Genomic DNA, 18019 nt, shown 5'->3' on the forward strand with positions numbered 1-18019 from the left:
TCCAGGTCATAGAAGCTTAGTGGAACTCCAACAACCACTTAGCCTAACTCAAGCCACTACTAGATGTTCATGAGAAGATGAAAATTGTCGAACCGACCACAAAATCACCCGAATTATGCAAACTCGCCCAAAGCCACTTTTATCTGCAAATTTAGAACCAAAACTGCCCAATTTCTTGTAACACTGTGGATGTGTTGAGGTGCATACTCCCCCTAGTGTTGAAGAGTGTGTCTTGCGCCGTTTGGTGAAGCATCTTCGATCGATGTAGTTAGGGTGCTGCTGCTCATGTCTGAGTAAAGGAGTAGCCAATCACAAAAGTGTCTCCACCTTGTCTAGTTTGATTGACAGACAGAGACATTCTCCTGAAAAAGCTCTTCATGAAATAAATAAGCCATTGTGAAAAAACAGCAACATGAAATAAAAACAAAGCTACTTTGGAAAATATTGATTTTGAAATACGAACTTCTGAAAAAAGACAGAATTACAATAATATTCAACATGATTAAAAATGAATATTTTAAAATGTTGTTTTAAAATAATGAACAGGTTTTTAAAGCAAAATGAAATATATTAAATAATATAATGGCTTATTTAAAATCTGTGTGCAGATTTTTCACAATTTCATGATCTTTTAATAAATTTATGAGGGATTTATTGGTTGATTGTGTATTTGCATGAGGTCATATTTATTTATTTAATTAAATATTTATTTATTTAATTATGAACAGCATAGGACTCCATAGTTGAATAGCTCTGAAGATCCTAAAGCTTTAGTCCCCAAAGTTTCTCACATCAATAATTATTACCGTACTGTCATTCAATGATCTTTATAGAAAATCACTTTTATTTTTAAAGATTTTTCTATGTAAACATGGATCATAATTAATCAGAAGGACATTTAAAGGAACTAATGCTACAGTTTCCAAACTTTCTCACATGAATGCATATCACTTATTTTTACTAGTTTATAGTGAAGCACTACTTTTACTTGATTGTTGAAGCTACTTCACAAGTGTAAGTGTTAAATGACAACAGAAGGGGAATACAATAAAATAGGGAACCTGGATCAACTGTTTTTTTCTTTCCATTTTTAAAAATGTTTCACAAAAGTATTGGATCAAGACTGTATTCAGTGACTCGGAGTCGGATCGTGGACACAAAATTCTGATTGGCACATCCCTACTGAACAGCTCTTTTAATGACTTGCCTTGCTTGGAACATAATAAACCAATGGCTGAATGAAGTGAAGCCGCTAAGGAGGATTTCTCCAATGTTTCTGTCTGCTGCAGTTTGTTGCTGTAATTTGCGCTCTCAGCCTATCTGCTGCAGAAACAGACTATGACAAAAAACAAAGAACATCTCCACATAGGTGTCACAATAGCATCCGTGGCAGAAAGGCAGTGCATTACAGTGCCTTTTCCTGCTGATTAAGATCACAGGATGTGTCAAAGCATTCTAAAGCCCCTCACCTGGCCTCACCTGTCTGCTGTCTGTGCGTCATATCTGATGCGCTGCTCCCTGCTTTCAGGGCTCTTTCTGGCAGGTCTGCCGCCTCTGTACCGTCTGGCTAAACAGGCTGCACTTTCAAATTGTAAGTCAACATAGTATCTATCTTTAAAAAACGATATATACTGTATATATTGAACATTTGTAGAATTTAATACAAAAAACAACATTTATGACCACACAATATAAGAATACTACACAGTTCTGAATACAGAATAAAATTCAACATGGCATCTTACTCAGGAACATTTGGGTTTTTCCTTTCATCTCTAGCGGCCTTCACATGAGTTTCCATCTGCTGTGGGAGTTGGTGTCGTGCGCAGACGTGTGAATCCCTGCAAAGTTTTTCTATTAAACTGGTCTATCGTCTTTGGGCTGAAGCATATTGACAGATGTACACGTCCTGGTCTCCCTGTGATCATGTGAGCTGACTGTCAGGTGCAGACAGCTAACACAACAGCCTTGGTGTGAGATTGACTCGGGTGACAAAAGTAAGCAAAATCCGTCTGCTAATGACTTGAGAGAGGAAAACCATCAGCTCTGCTTTTGGGCATTCATGTTTCGCCTTTCTACTAAAATGACAACACTGTCCAACACGGTCTTCCTGAGTCAGTCTTTTTTTCGGTAACGGTAAAGTTATACTGTAACCAAAAAATAAATGCATTTTTCAAATGCATCTGATAAACATGTGAGCAAATGTCTTTGCTAAAAAAGAGTGATCTGAATGCATTTTATCTATTGAGGTTAAACTGGGACACACCTAAAATGTTATGCTGAATGCAAGCCTGCAGTAGCTTTCTATGTATATTTGAGAAAACAACCCCCTCTCAGGGATGAAGCACCTGGCAGGGCCTTTTAATGGAATGGTTTCAACCTTGTGCAAATAAACAGCTTGCGTTTTTGCTGTAAGATTAGGAAAAAGGCTGAGAGAGCCAGAGCAGGGGGAGCTGGCTTCAAACCAAACCATAAAAGTCAACATGTGGGGAGAACAAATGAAGAGGATGCTGCTTCTTCTTAATGGACCGCATAGATGTGGACCAGCGTTGCAGCAATGCTCACTTGAATTTTGAATCAGGGAAAACAGTCAGCCTATTTTTTCTGTGTAGCATTTTACTCAGAATCAAGTAGGATTTGTTGTCTTTTAGGGTAAAAGACGACAAATGCTTCAGAGATCACAACCAAACCTGTATTGATGTGTCTGTTGCTTCAGTTTTAAGATCTCTTTAAGAGATCAAATGAAAGGCAGGTTTAATCTGCCTTCACGTGCCTTAGCTGCAGGTAAACACTGGTTGAAGCAGGATCTTTAGCCACATTTCCATAGATTATTTTATCAATGTATAATGCCATTGATGAAACTTCAGACAGGCTGTTTAGGCTCTTGATTGCTCCAGGTTCTTACTTATGTTCTTCTTTCTTTCCTCCCATGGTGAAAGTGTAACAGAAGGGCTAAATGTTTTAGCATAGCGTGTCTGTGGAGTCCACTCTGCTTCCTCAGAAAGTATAGTTGCACCATAGCATTGTCTTAGTGAAAAAAGGTTTTTTGACTAAAAGGTCAACACTGTCTAGCTGTTTAATCAACATCAGTGTTGAAAATGTTATCAATTTTAAAACATCGCTTTGAAACTGAAAGAGAATGTCGTCGATGTGTTTTAGCTTAAGGTCTTGTGCTGTAGCTGAGGTCTCTGCTTGCTCTTTAATTAGAAGTCAAGTGAAGTTGTTATTGTTTTTTCTTCATTCATATGACGGCAAATCAACAGACAACAAAATTAATAGGGTGTCCCTTTTTCCCTACACTCTTAAAAAAGTTGGTAAAAAGTTGACTTGGCCCCGAAAATTAAATTTCTTTCAAAAGAATGTACAGGACATTTAAAACCTGTGATCATGTCCTTTTTTTATCCAAGCTGTCCAGGTCCAGACACAGTACGGCTGCGTGCTAAAGCATTGCAGACCAGACCTTGTGGACCCGAACCCTCCTGAGGGGGTTGTAATGGCAGCTAAAGAAAGGTTACCTTACACAGCTCAAGAGCGCCCATGCACATGTAAAAGAGCAAACCTTGGGTATAATTGTGTGACCCAAAGGTGCGGGAAACCTCCGCCGATTTTTTGAATTTTTCTTTTTTTTTTTTTTTTTTTTTTTTTTTTTTTTTTTTTAACTTGTCCTGTCCAACAGCTAGGCAAACAGATGAGAGCTGAGGGCCTCTTGTGTTGGACATATTTTATTTTAACAAGAGGGGTTATTCATCTTCAGACAAACCAAAGGTATGTCTGAATAAACCCCTTTTGTAATTGAGGCCAAAATTTATTAATTTCAATCATGTTTGAAAATCTTTGGTGTTGGACCGGACGGAAAAGGAAAGAGGGGAAGAAGAGAGAGGGACGTTAGAGAGAGGGGGGGGTAGGAGGGTGATAATAGGAGGGGAAGGGGGGTAAGACCATGAAGCAGCATAGAGCAGACAGGCTTACTGGTTGTTTATCGTTACGGTACGGTTCAAATGTAGTACAAAAAGGGCGGGGCCTGTTCACACACACTCAAATATTATCAACACACCTGCTAGCCGCAAAAATGTCCACATGTCAACATGCACACAAAACAGATAGTGTTCACGAACGCATACCTATGCCTTTAAACCAACTAGTGTGAAATCTTTCATTCATTCAATCATGCAAACTATTAGTGCAAAGGTGAGCTAACACCTGTGCTCAGGTGAGTGTTTATGTTCTTCTAAAATGGATGGTGGAATGTGAAAAGAAGGAGGAGGAGCGCCCAGCCACCCCCACACCCATACCCCCGCCGCAGCAGCAGCGGCAGCCGGAATTCCCCCAACGCCACACGGGAACAGGCAGGGAACAACCGCCCCCCGGGCGACCAAGACCGCCACCCAGGCCAGGGCCAGCCGGACCGCCGCGAGGCCCCCAGAGCCAGAGAGCAGGGAGGCGCAGAGGGAAAGAGAGCGCCGCCCCAGCCCAGCCAGGAAAGCAGCCCCCCGCCGCGCCGGAAGAGCCCAACGCAGGGCCCCACCGGAGAGGGACGCCCACAGCCCCAGACGAGCACCCCACCACCACCCAGGAGTTCCGGGCATCCCCCCGCCCCGACCCCAGGTACGAGCCAGGACCCCCCAAGGGAGACCCGCTCCGCACTCCAGGCAGCCACCCACCCGGCCCACGGTTGGTCCAGGTAGGAGCAAGGCAGGGGCCCGCCGCCCCCGCCCAGGAGGGGGGAACCCCGGGGAAAAAAGGGCGGCCCACAAGGGATGTTATAAATATGGCCCGACCAGGCTCGGCCATGTTGGAAGTTTGGCGGGGCCCAGCGCCCAGGGGCAAGGACCAGGACCCACCCCCCAGGGACACGAACACCCCCGGCTCAGGTGTAATATGAACCCCCCCACCGCGCGGAGAGAGCACCGCCGGGCCCAGGGAGCCGGCACCCAAGGGACACGGCCGCCATCGCCAAGGGGCCCGCACCCCCCACCAGGGAAGGGGTAGGGGACAGATGGACCCAGGTCCCACCTTCCTCCGATTTTTTGAATTTATTATCTGAATCTATTAGTACAAATCTTAAATGTGGGAATGTTTCATAATATTGTAAACATTAAATCTCAAGTGGATTTATTTATCTATTAATATTCTTTTTATACTATTAAATATACTGGATACGCGAGATCCTCCACAGACATTGTAAATGGAAGCTTTCCTTCTTTCTCTTGTTGGTTTTCTGTTCTTGGACTCCTAAAACAGCTGTTTTCCCTGCTTACCTCTACCTTTTTTACCTTTTAACTGGTGTGGCTGTTATTGTGGAAAGGCTGCAGCCTGGAGGAGACTTTGTCTTCAGGATTAGCTGCTGTTGCCGTGTAGATATGGCCTCGGAGAGAGAGACAGAGGAAATGCTCAGTCCTATTGAAAGGCTGCATTCTTGTCGTAATCTAGCCAAATGCGCAGACATGCTTATTTAAATGCTAGTTATTTATAAATTCTCGGCTTCATTATTTTCATTAGTGAAGTCTTTGTAGAAAAACATCAGGACCTGAAAACAGGAAGGACTAACACCATTTGCTAAAAAAGTTCATGTCATTGCAGCTATGTTGTTGTTTACTTTGTCGTATGCATCCTAATATGGTTACCTCCCTGTCAAAGCAGGCCGGAGCAGATCCGAGGGGCCCCGGTTGGGGGACGCTTGCAGCTGCCTCTCACACAATAAGAAACAAATGTCCCAGCTCAGCAGCACTGACGCTCTCTCAGTCCTACAGCTCCTGGGCTCGGACTGATTTTCATCCACGCTGCAGTGTGAGGCGCTCTCACATTACCCCGGGCTCCTTCTTTTCTCTTTCCTTCTTTATTTGTCTCTATCTGTCCATCAATCTCTGTCCCTGACTTGTTAGTAATGTGCAGGCTGACTGATGGGCTTTTGTTTGCTGTGTGAAGTTGTTTATCAGTGAGTGGGAAGATTGTGTTTGGAGTGGCTGTTCCCCTCCTTCATGCAGCCCAGCACAGGCTGGTTCAGCTGTAGGTCACGCCCTGGCCCACAGTGGCCCACCGTGGCCCACAGGCGGCTCTGCCGCGGTTTTAAGCCGCTTTAGGGGGTTTGGATCATATCATGCCAGTATGGACAGAAAACCCAAGGTGTTGCAGGAACATGTAAAGTTTAAGAAAACAAAAAAAATCCTTATTTTAGGAGTCCTGTGAAACTCTTTGGAGGTTCACAAAGGAGATAGAAGGGCAAAGTGAAAATCTATTTGATCAGACTTGAAGTGTTACAGTCAGACGCCTCCCTACAGGTGACTCTGACTGGATTTTGTTGTATTCCTTTGCTTGGCGTGTGTGTGTGTGTGTGTGGGGGGGGGGGGTTCTTTGGTGCATGGAGCTTTTCTTCCAGCTGGCAGAAGTTGATGACAGCCTCACCTCAATCCTAAAATCCTCACGTTTCTGCTATTTACCCAGTATTATCTGTGTCTGTGGATGAATGGGAGGATGGAGTGTGAGGAATGCAGAAGGTCAGGCTGCGTGGTTTACACAGTACAGGCCCACAGAATCCCTGGGAAAATACCTGGACTTGGATCAAACAGACATCAGGTCATATGTTCTTAACATATGACCTTAAGACTGGCATTTTATTGCTTACCGTAGGCTAGTGATACTTTAAAGATTTTTGAAAATTTGCAAATGAAAAAAATATTCATCATGTGAGACAACACTGTAAAGAATATGATCAACCTTTATTTTTTAAGTCTAAAAGCACAAAAGTTAGACTGATTGCAAAGTCCTGTTTACGAGTTCTGTCAGTGTTGCCAGATAAAAGCTCGCTTTTCCAGCCCAAAAGTCATCTAAAAACTACCAGGTCCCATGAAAAACACCCTAAAGGTTAATCAGTGATTAATTAACTGTAATTAGCAGTAATTAATCATCCATTATTTATTACTTCCTGCTTTGATTGTAAATCCAACTTTGAGACATTTTGTAACGAGTCTACATCTGCCATTATTGCAATCAGTCATAACAAAGCATGAAATAACAAACTTTAACAAACAATTAAACTTTATTAACAACCACAGGAGATCACAGGTGAAGTCATGCACCCTGTGCTGCCCCCCCCCCCCCCCCCCCCCCCATAAACATTAGGAATAACTCATCGTGATCAAAAGTGGAAAACTTTCCTGCTTTTTTACTTTGCATGATTTTGAGTGAGGTCAAATATGAGCAAATGTGCTTGTGAAACAGATTAAGGAGGGGTTAGATTTTAAAAAAGCTGGGTTTTTTTTAAGTATCCTATTGATAAAAAAATCAAACTAAATCAAACATCACTTGAGATTCGTTTTTTAAGCAGAAAGTTCTACTCACCAAGACGTGTTTTCTCAAACTCAGATCATTTTGCTTTTGAAAAGCTTTCTTGATAAGAGTTTTTTTTCTTGCAAGACAGAAAACAATATTTTTTTTCAAAAAAAAAGGGGGGGGGGGTCTTTTTCCTTTCTTAAGATATAATGTTTGCAGTGTAGGAAAGACTATTTATTTATTTTAATAAATAATTGAAGATGCATTCTTTGTGACTATCACCTGCTCAGAGTTCAGTTTAAAATGTCAACATAGAGAAAGCTGTAAATGTCCAAAAGTGACTGAGATTTCTTTTTAGTTAATTTAGGTAATGAACATCTAGTTTGTTATTTTATCTGAAGATGTACACACATAACAACAATGGCCGACCTGCTGCAGCTACTTTTTGATAAGATAAAGTCAGTGAGGCTTTGTTTGGAGTGAGGGGAGAAACTACGGTGTACTGGATTGAAGGTCAGTTTCTGAGAAAAACAGCAGGCTTTTCTTGTGAACCTGTTTACTGCCTGGGAAGTGTAAACACGGAGAACGTGTTCAGCTGCAGCTGGCAGAAACCTTTTATCCTTCTTTTGCCTAACAACACACAACAGCCACAATAGTGGCTGTTGTGCGCTTATGTCTTTATTTCTTCTTGTGTTATAAGAAGAGAAATTAAGTGGAGGTAACACATGAATTATTTTCTCTTCACAATGGAAAAGTGATACAGTAAAGCAGGGAGGGAGAGGCCGACTGCAGGGCAACTCTGACTATTGGTGGCAATAAAAATGAATTAATGGAATGTTGCTCAGGCACGTCTTTGGGTGTAGTGTAGTGTTAAAAAATAAAATTTATGTTTCCAGCTACCAGGCGTGAAGGTGCATTTGGACTTAGTATCATTTAATTAGCAATGAGATATTAGCATTTCATAGGGTTTTCTGCTGGGTGAGGGAATCGTCCGGCCACTGCGCTTTCATTAGACTGCTTCTCCATGTAATGAGGGCCGTCATTAGCTGATGGAGCAGTTTTCCAGCTCTACCTTGAAAGGCTTTAACTTACACTTAATCACAAACAAAAAGACTTTTTGCTTTGAAAAACAAAAAGCCACTCGTTTCAAATCTTCTCAGGACAATGAAATGAAATTCTTGTTTCTTAACATAACCCCGATGTTCAGGAATGTGCTGGCAGAGAGGATGTTTGTGGTTTACATCTACTGTGCACATGCATGTCCCTTGTAATCCTTTTAAAGCAGTCCCCAACTTTTTTTCAGGCCACAGACCGGTTAAATGTCAGAAAATGTTTCCACGGACCAGTCTGAACGGGGCCAAAGTTTGTGTTTAATATTTTTAAGCTTCCGGTTTCTGAAAAACTCTATTTTTCAAATTAAAATCCTGATTCATTGTGCATTTTTTTAACACAGAGGAACATTTTCTGTCTGCCTAATCCAGCTTTGCTGTAGGAAAATTCATAAATGCCCTTTTTACAAGTTTACACGAATCATCAACTTTATTGTATTGAATCTTTGTTCTTTGTAAAATGTTTGTGTCTGGTTTAAACTTCAACTTTGTGATGAAGATTTTGCCTTTAACGTCAAAGTGGATGGTAACAACCGGACGCTAACTTCCGCTGCGTCCGACTTTTAAGGAGTGATGGATAAATAAAGCAAAATAAAATGTCAAAACCATCATAAAACTGGTACTTTCTAAATAAAATAATTATCATGAATCCACCCCATCTGCAACATTATTATCCGCCTATGTTAAACCTTCAAAAGTCAGTGGCCTCATATTAAGCAGAGCAGCTTCTGGGACGTGGAAACAACTGTCTCAATAAATCCGTATTTGGAGGAGAACTCCTGGTTTTGTCTGTAAACAGCAGCTTTATGTTTCTTTAAAGTTGAAGGCTCTTCTTTGGTTTCCTCACTGACTCTTTTCTCCCCAAACTTTCCAAATATGTTTTATTGTTTGGTTTTTGTTAGCTTTTAGGCGTTGAGCTACTAACTAGTGGTCCGAGCAGCTGCTTAAAGTCAAGACAGTCGTGTCAAGACAGATGTGGTGAATAGAATTCGATAGTTTTACACAGTAAAACTTCCTTTAGTATTGGAAAATAAACAAAAGGAAAATAATAATGTATTTTTTTTCTGTCTGTGGCCGGTACCAAGCAGCACAGAGGGCGGTATTAGTCCGCGGCCCGGTGGTTGGGGAGCACTACTTTCTGAAGGCTTAAAAGAATTTCTAAATTTGTTTTTAGCTCCGTCCTCGTACCTGATCATCTTGATCTGAAACATGTATGGATCATGGGGGGAGAGAAAAAGATATAATTTTGATCTATTTTCAAAGCGTTCCCAGGGGTCTTTTAATTAGGATTATGTCATTTTTAGCCAAATCTAAAACCTGTATCGTTGTCGTTGTCTAGCGACAGGAGTCCATTAGAAATTCACTTCTGAGTTGTGGGCGGGATGGAGGTTTCAGGATGGAAGAGAACTGAAAAGTACATCTATTAATTCGTTTGCTCCTCATTCACAATGATTAAATAAAGAAATACTCAGAAATGCAGTTTTAATCTTAACTTTCTTGATATATGTCCTCCACCATCAGAAAAATGCCACAGAAACATGTTAAAAACACAGAAAACACTAGTTTCATCACAGTGGTTCTTCAAAAACCGTCAGATAGAGATAGTACAGTCAGACAAGTTGACACAAAAACCGTAAACAGATTTCCAGAGGACCCAGAGAACTATGGAACGAGGCAACTTTGAATTATTATAAGGCTTGAGGAAATATACAGTTTAAGACACACTTTTTCAAATGTTTGTCTGAAGGACTCAAAGCACACATTGCAGACAGGCAGAGCGGAGTGCAGTATGGAAGCTTTCCTAAGCCTTTATCTGACGCTTTAGCCTCAAAATCAGCCTTGAAGTGATTAGTGTTTTATTGATGAGCTCCCAGCGTGGCAAGTGTGGGAATTTGGATCTTTGATCTCCTGGAGTTTGGCAAATAAATCCTCAGAGTGTAGAACTGTCCAGGTATAAACCCCATCATGCAAACAGCCTCACAGACACACGTGTCATCAGACTGACACGTGGTTAGCACCAGATCTTCCTCCCCTTCTCCAAAGCACATGTTGGTTTGAAGTGTTTTCACTCAGAGCTTACATGGTGATTACAGATGTTCATTAACAAAATTAGGTATTTGTTTTCAACTTTAACCAATCACTTTGATATGCTAATTGCAGTTTAATTTAATTTGAGCTCTGTAATGATGATGCTGTTATTATGGACATAAATGATGCAGTTAAGCTGAGAGTAATCTCATTTGCATACTGTACATGCCAGTAAATTAAGCCCTTTCCTGCACTGCTTCAGCTTTAATTTTCCACTCCTTTTCACACAGCATCCCTCAGCCCCTGTGCCTAATGGCAAGCCAGCTTGTTAGATGTGGAGAGCCGCTTCCTCACACACAAATCCAGTCACAATATGGAATACAAAAAAGCTCTCATTAGAACTCTAAGTGTCTTTTTAAGAAGTTCGTATTAATAAGCTGGAAAACGTTCTGGGCTTTGTAGTGATGCACAAAAATGGATAATCATCTTTAGAATTTTCTAATGTGGATGAAAGAAACCACAAACTATCTGGGTTTTGATAATGATGTGTCAGGAAAATGACAACAACTTTTAATGACATTGTATAGTGTATGTCTTTCTTTGTGTGTTGTTCACATTAATCCCAGAGAGGTGATTGGGTTTTAGTAAAAGTCCTTTGAAATAAAGATCAAGGGATTTGATTTGTTTTGAACCAAAATGTATTCTTCTCACAAAAGGATAATTTTAAATATTATCCTGATTTATAATTAGGTTAAAAAAAAAAAAAACACATGGGCAAATGAAATACTTAGTTTTTCCCACCCTAAAGAAGCATATCTCCAAAGAGCGCGCTTTGATAAAAGCTTCTATGTCTTCATTAGACAAGCAGCAGCCTATGGTGTCTGATGTTTGCAGGGAGAAAATGATTGTTTCTGTTATTTTCCTGCTGATCAAACATGCACGATAAGCCACGGTGCATGTAGAAACCTTTGGATCACTGCAGAGATTACCAGTACCATGTACCACAAGATATAAGCTTTGTATGCTACCTTGAGCCAGAAGGTGTTTTAAGGACGCTCAAACTGATAGTAGAATTGCCCTTCACAAAGAAAGCTCCTTCATTTTGTTCCATAAAGAACATTATGTTGCTGTCGGCCAATTTTCCCTGTTAGTCTCTAATTGGCTGCATAAATCTCAGCCGCTGAGAGTGAGAAATGTTGCTGTGTCACACAGTGTAATCTTCACCCTTATTTACCAATTCATTAAGATTCATTGATGCAGGATTGGTGAGTGGAAATGACAACATAAATCAGGTCTCCAACATAATGACCCTAATCAGTTGGGAATTGCACAAAATGTCATGATGAACTATGTCTCTGTATTAGTGCCACTGTACATTGTCATTGTGCTGTTTTATGAGTGGGAGCATCATCCTGGCAGGGGCTGGATTTAACACCCCAAAAAAACAAAAAGTTGTTAAAGCCTTATTCACATACATCTCAGGAAATCATGCCTACTCTTGTGGTATTTAGTTCTCTGCCCTTTATCATCTGCTTAACTGTGTAATGCAAATCACAACACACACACACACATACACACATACAATCCTCTGTCAGGGAACAGAGTGAAATTATTGCATGCTTTTAAGCTAAACGGGCCTTGGCCCATGTCAGGGAGCAGCTACTGTTTCTGGGCCAGCAGTGGGGGTCAGTGGGCGTGTCTGACGGCTGCGTCTGTGACTCGCTTATGGGCTATTGCTATTGTTTTAGAAAAGCCTAACTTAGTGCTTTGCAAGCAGTCGCTGAATGACAGCTGTAGTGAAAAAGTCATGGAGATAAAAAGAAACGTGCAGCTAAATGGCTGCTGATGAGTGAAGATCATGGAGTGTGTGTTTGAAAAATCCATAATATCAAAAACGCCAGTCGCTTAATAGGAGTTGAACATCTATCCATCAATTTCCAAACCCTCTTAATTCCTTCTCGGGTCATCGGGTTGCAGGAGCCTACCCCAGCTAGAGAGGGGTGAAGGTGGGGTTCTCCAGTCAATCGCTGGGCTACACACACCTACACACACCTACACACACACCCCTACCCACACACCCAAACAGAATCACGCACCCTCATGATCACTCTAAGGAACAACTTAGAACCACCAATGAGGCGATGAAGCACGGACTGTGGGTGGAGGACGGAGAAGACCCACACATATATGAGGGAAGAGTGCTAACCACTACCCTACCACTGCTCTCACAACTAAAGCCTCCCAAACAATCCCTAAAAGAGAACAATTCGAAAGTGTAAGTAAATACTGAATGTCTAGTTCATTGAGGAAAACCCCAGTTTTCTTGGGAAAAAGCATCTGACTCTGGCATCACTTTTAGATGAGTTCTTATAGGATTGACCTATTTTTTACTACTATAACAAAACCTTTACCCCCCCAAAAGAATAATCATGATAATTAATAGGCTTTGGTATGGTTTTCAGTTCATCCCTCCTCTACACAACACATAGATCTGATTTTTGCTGTACTGTGGATCATCACAAATGACTGATGTAACTGACACTCTGAGGATGTAAGAGATGTTGTTCTTGAGCCTGGCATGAAAGTGAGATGGGGGCAGCTGATTTGGTGTGGTGACCCCTAAAGGAAAGACAAAGAAGAGGCCGTTCGTGAAAGTGGGCCCTTGTGTCTTGGCGTTTCTCCTCTCACTCCCGTATTAATGGGCATGAGCCACATGCGAAGAAGGTTATCAAAGTCAGATGAAGGAGAGTCTGGGAAAAGATGTGTGGTAAACCACTCCTAAAAAAGGCTCCACATCCCAGAATTATTATTCCATTCATGCACAACTAGATTTAAACTCATTAGACTTCTCTATTTACTCGGTCTCCATCGGCCCCAGTTGCTCTAAAAATACCATGGCCTGCCTTACTTTGGCACATTCTGTCATTGTCTTTGCACAGCAGGCTCTTCCACTGAGGTGCTTCACAGACGGTCCCAAGGAGGCAAACTGGTTTGTGTTTTTTTGAGAAATTGTGAATCCACTCAGAATCTCTCCTGGAGCCTATCATCTTTTTCTTTTGTTATTATTTTAATATATCAATGTGCGGAGCGTGAGGCATCGAAATCAGTTTGGGTGTTTGGATGTTGAGAACATCCCCTCTGCTCATGGAGGAATAATAGGTTTGGATCTAAATTTCATGCTAAAGAATCCTCCTTTTAGTCATCTGTATGTGACATAAATATGTGTGTTTGCTAGTATTTTATGCTTGCTGCTCGTGGAGATCATTTTATTTTAACGTGTGTCAGTCAGGCTCAAGAAGGAAAGTCCTGTGTCCGTGTAGAGAAGGTCTGTTGGATGAATTCTATCGCGCAGATGACAAGCTGTTGTATCCATACAAAATTTAGAGTGAAGGTTACTTGAACCCCCCTCCCTCCCCAACTAAGACTTTAACCTTTTTTTAAACCTCCTACTTATTAACAGTGGCGTTTTTCAGCCAACACACAGAGTGATCTCACTCAAATATCACAGCAGTCAAACTTTTTGTTCTGCCTGTGTCATCTGATATTTTGGTAAATTTAGTTTCAGTTGAATTTCTGTGCCGCAATATTGTGTCATTTCGTGGAACCTGCAGACGCCCCTAATTCCTTCCACAAACCCAGTTACTGAATAATCCAAAGAGGTAAATATTTAACGTGCTTTTACAAGTTCTTGGCTGAGCTGTTGTGCAGAGCCACAGCTTGTTGGGCCTAAAAGAAACATTTGGTTGCTGTGCTTCACAATAATGTTTCCATGGATGACTGTCATGCTGCCGTCCCTTCATTCTTCATCTCAGTCTCATTTGCAGTGGACCACCAACAGCTGCAACACAGCAACACTTTTTGTTTTTTTCTAGATTACTGCATTGCTGTTTATTCTGGTCAAAGCTGTATTTGCATCAACCCCCCCCACACACACACACACACACAGTGCCAGTCCTGTGTGTTACCAAGGAAATTTGCTGATCATTCCATCTGCTTAACGTTAGATGGCTCCTGCACGAAGATGTGTTTGTCCATAAACAGAAGCCCCCTCTTCTTCTGTTTATTGTAGCCATGACAGCAATCACTTATCAAACAAACAGCTAGCTTCTTTGTTTGCTGTCTTGAGTGGCCTACGACTGTGTCCCTTTCAAGGTCTGGAAAGAGCTTCCACCTTCTTCACAGCTTTAGCAGCAAATGCTTTTTGGTTGCTTCTGGCAGAACGGTGGTGGGGGGCTTGTTCTAGGGCACATGTGTCAAATTCGAGGCCCGCGGGCCAAATGTGGCCCGCCATGTCATTGTACGTGGCCCGCCGCGAGAGCATAAAAGTTTTAAATTTCTTTAAATAAAAAATACAAATTGGTGTGTATTCATTCATATCTAGGGGGAATCGGACTTAAAATATCAGATTGGACAACTATACATTAGGACGTAAATACTGTCCATATAACCTAACCTGAAAGAATCAAATATAAAAGGATCATGTTTTCTATGCAACTGTAATTGTCACTTTAAAAAGTTATTATAAATAAATAAATGAGTTATTTAATGTCAAGGAGTAGTAACATTTATCTTTTCATTACATTTAGTTCATCTGGCCCTTTGAGGACAAACACTATGCTGATGTGGCCCTCAGTGAAAATGAGTTTGACCCCCCTGTTCTAGGGTATCTGCTATCTGTTGGGAATAGCTGAGATGTTTTGATTTTGATAGACATAGTACAGCTTTTCTTCTTACCTCTGTGTGGCCAGGAGTAGGAGTTTTTGCTTGAACAACCTCTACTTTTTAAAACTGAAATGTGGAATAATTGCCGCTTATTGCCTCCCCTGTTCAGTTAACTACTTTCAAAAGTAACATAGTAAAATATTTTTTAAAGCTTGATAAAAACACTTACAATATATTTTTTTTACATATTAAGTGTATTTGTCTTCTCCACAGAATCAGAAGCCTAAATATATGAAGAGATAAGGCTTTTCCAAACCTTGAGAGCCATGGTGTTGTTGCACGTTTTGTGCACGCTGATGTGTTGTCTAGTCTAGCTGCCAAGCTGAGCCTAAACAGGCCTTAGGCGAAACTCTCCTGACTATTTTCTTCTTTGTGTCTTTATATTTAGTCCAATCTACTGTTTGTTGTGTGCGTGTGTAAACAAAGCTGTGTGAGAGCTTCAAACAGGTGGCTGCTGAAACGTTCCAGTCATGAGTATTGGAGAAGAACAGAACGCAGAGACGAGTCCAAGCCCAGCTGCACCAGCTGACCTGACTTTGGTTCCAGTCCTGACTTATTTGGGCGATTGAATTCCAGAGATATTCTTGACATTTCCAACAGGACTGTCCCACTGACTGTTGTTGGACTGTTGGCTGTTCTTAGCCGTTGACCTGTCCGGTCAGGTGGGAAGCACACGTGACCGTTGTTTTTTACCAAAGTCCTTTTGAGGTTGGTGAAAAAAACAATAGTACATAAACAGAACCTCTGACCTCTGTTGGATCATCTGAAGATTGCTTTGTCTTTTTTAATAACCAAACTGAAAAAAGGGAGGGAAAAACAGGAATAAGGGAACATCTGTTTTTCTGAACAGCCAGTTTATATTCTTTTTTTTTCCTGATTTTCCTGCATTTTTTTTACATCTCAAGACACAATAAAAGCAAAAAGTTCTAAAATAATTTTGTATAATGGTTTCTTTCGATGTTTTGTTCCTTTTGCCATGTTTTTGCTTGAAATATGTGGACATGGCTTCATAAATATTGGAAATGTGCTCCCTTGCTCCCTTTTGCTACCTGCCTCTAGTGGTTATTTGAGGAACGGCAAAATTTGGAGCTGCTTAATTTAAATAAAATTTATGCTCAGAATGTTTGTGTGTTGGGGGGGGGTGACTTTGTCCTTGGTTTGTATTAATTATTTACCTTCAGTTTTTATCAATCAGCACAGCTGTCTAATAAGCTCCATTTGTATTTATTATATATTTTTAATATGGATCCTGCCCACTACAGTGATGTAGTGGGCAGGATCAGACAACCACAAATACGGAGAACCACCCTCGCTGCCGAAGAACGTCTGTCATCCATTCCTTACTCATCAAAGACTCTGCTGAAACATTTCTGATCCTTTGTAAAACATCTATAGAAGAACATTGGAATATTAATCAACAAGAGTTTTTTTCTGTTGTTATTCAGATCAATAGACTGTACCGTCGTGCACCTTATAACACACATTAGGAGTGTCACTCTGTGCCTTAAAACCAGGAGCCCGTGCTTCCTCCTTCATCAGTTAAGCGGGAGAGGGCATCTTCTTCCAGGAAAGACCGGTTTCATCCATCATTCATTCATCTGGATGACAATTATCCTCTGCGATTATCTTCTTTCAGGATATTTTCCAGCCACTTCTGAGTCAGCTGATACCATTTCTCCTTGCTAGGGGACAAACTTTGGTTATAGCAATTCAGGAACTGGTCTCTCAAAGTCTCATACAAGTGTCCTGAGTGGAGCTTTTGTAATGAAACGTAGGAGTCACGTGACTAAATTGTCCTTATTACATCTAGAAATGCTGTGTGCAAGTGCAAACCTTTTATGTGGCAATCATGACATTTTTACATTGAGTAATTTTGGATGTCAAATCTCTATCAAAATAGCCTCTTTTCTGTTGTTTTTAGTCTGGAAACAAAGAACCACTCAACACAAAAATACTATTTCTTTTTCTCAAACATATTGCACAACTATGTGCCTCAGAAAATATTCTAGATGAGGTTATTGTGTAACTTCATCCCAGCTCACAGTATTTGTTTATAAAAATGATCCCATTATAGTGGGGAGGCCGTGCCAGAGGTGATGTGAATCAACAACTGTGCATGCACATGTGCTCGTCTGTGTGTGTCTGTGTGTGTTTGCTCGTTTGTGTGTGTGCTCGTCTCTGTGTGTGTACGCGTGCTCGTCTGTGCGCATGTACATGTGTCTGTGTTCTTGTCTGTGCGTGTGGCCTACAATTACAAAGCAAGTTTGTTTCTGAAACATCTCTAAGAACCAGAATCTAACGTGACAGAGATGATATTAAACCTGTGAGTTGTCCTCCTCTGCTGTAAATAGTCTTGTGTCATAAGTTGTAAACTTCAATTTTCCACGTGTCAGCTTGACTGCCCCCCCCCCCCCCCCCACCACCACCATCAGGGAAACCTTGTTTGGATCAAATCTCTTGAGACCCTCTGCATGTGTACATCTCCACATATCCTTTGATACAACTTAAGTTTATCTTGTTGCATCTTTTACACTTTCTTATGATAAAAGTTATAAAGCACATTGTATTTATTGTAGTCTACTTTTTTTAATTAATCCAGTCTGAGTCGGTCTGAGTCAACGTGTCTATGGTAACTACTGTCGCCAATCAGGAGTATCTTGTTGGAAATCCACACCCCTTCCACTCAAAGCGACTTGGGAAAATCTTGAAAAAGAGATCAGTGGATCTCAATGGGATTTTTTTCCCGGTTAAAAAAAAGAATGAAACAATATAGGCCTGCTCAATTAATCGCATATCGATCATTATCGTGATTTCAAGCTGTGCAATATCGCAAAAGTCAGCGAAAATCGTAATAAATGGTAAACCTTAAATGTGCTAAAACAATCTAATGG

The 18019-nt window shown here is 41.0% G+C and overlaps 1 protein-coding gene across 12 annotated transcripts in view; it reads left to right on the forward strand.

Moving 5' to 3' along the window:
- Positions 1-18019, forward strand: part of LOC101173216 (forkhead box protein P1-B) — a 206458-nt gene that overhangs the window by 98347 nt on the left and 90092 nt on the right. The gene's annotated exons all lie outside the window — the stretch shown is intronic.

The sequence above is a fragment of the Oryzias latipes genome, chromosome 5, assembly GCF_002234675.1.
Source record: "Oryzias latipes chromosome 5, ASM223467v1".
Classification (NCBI taxonomy): domain Eukaryota; kingdom Metazoa; phylum Chordata; class Actinopteri; order Beloniformes; family Adrianichthyidae; genus Oryzias; species Oryzias latipes.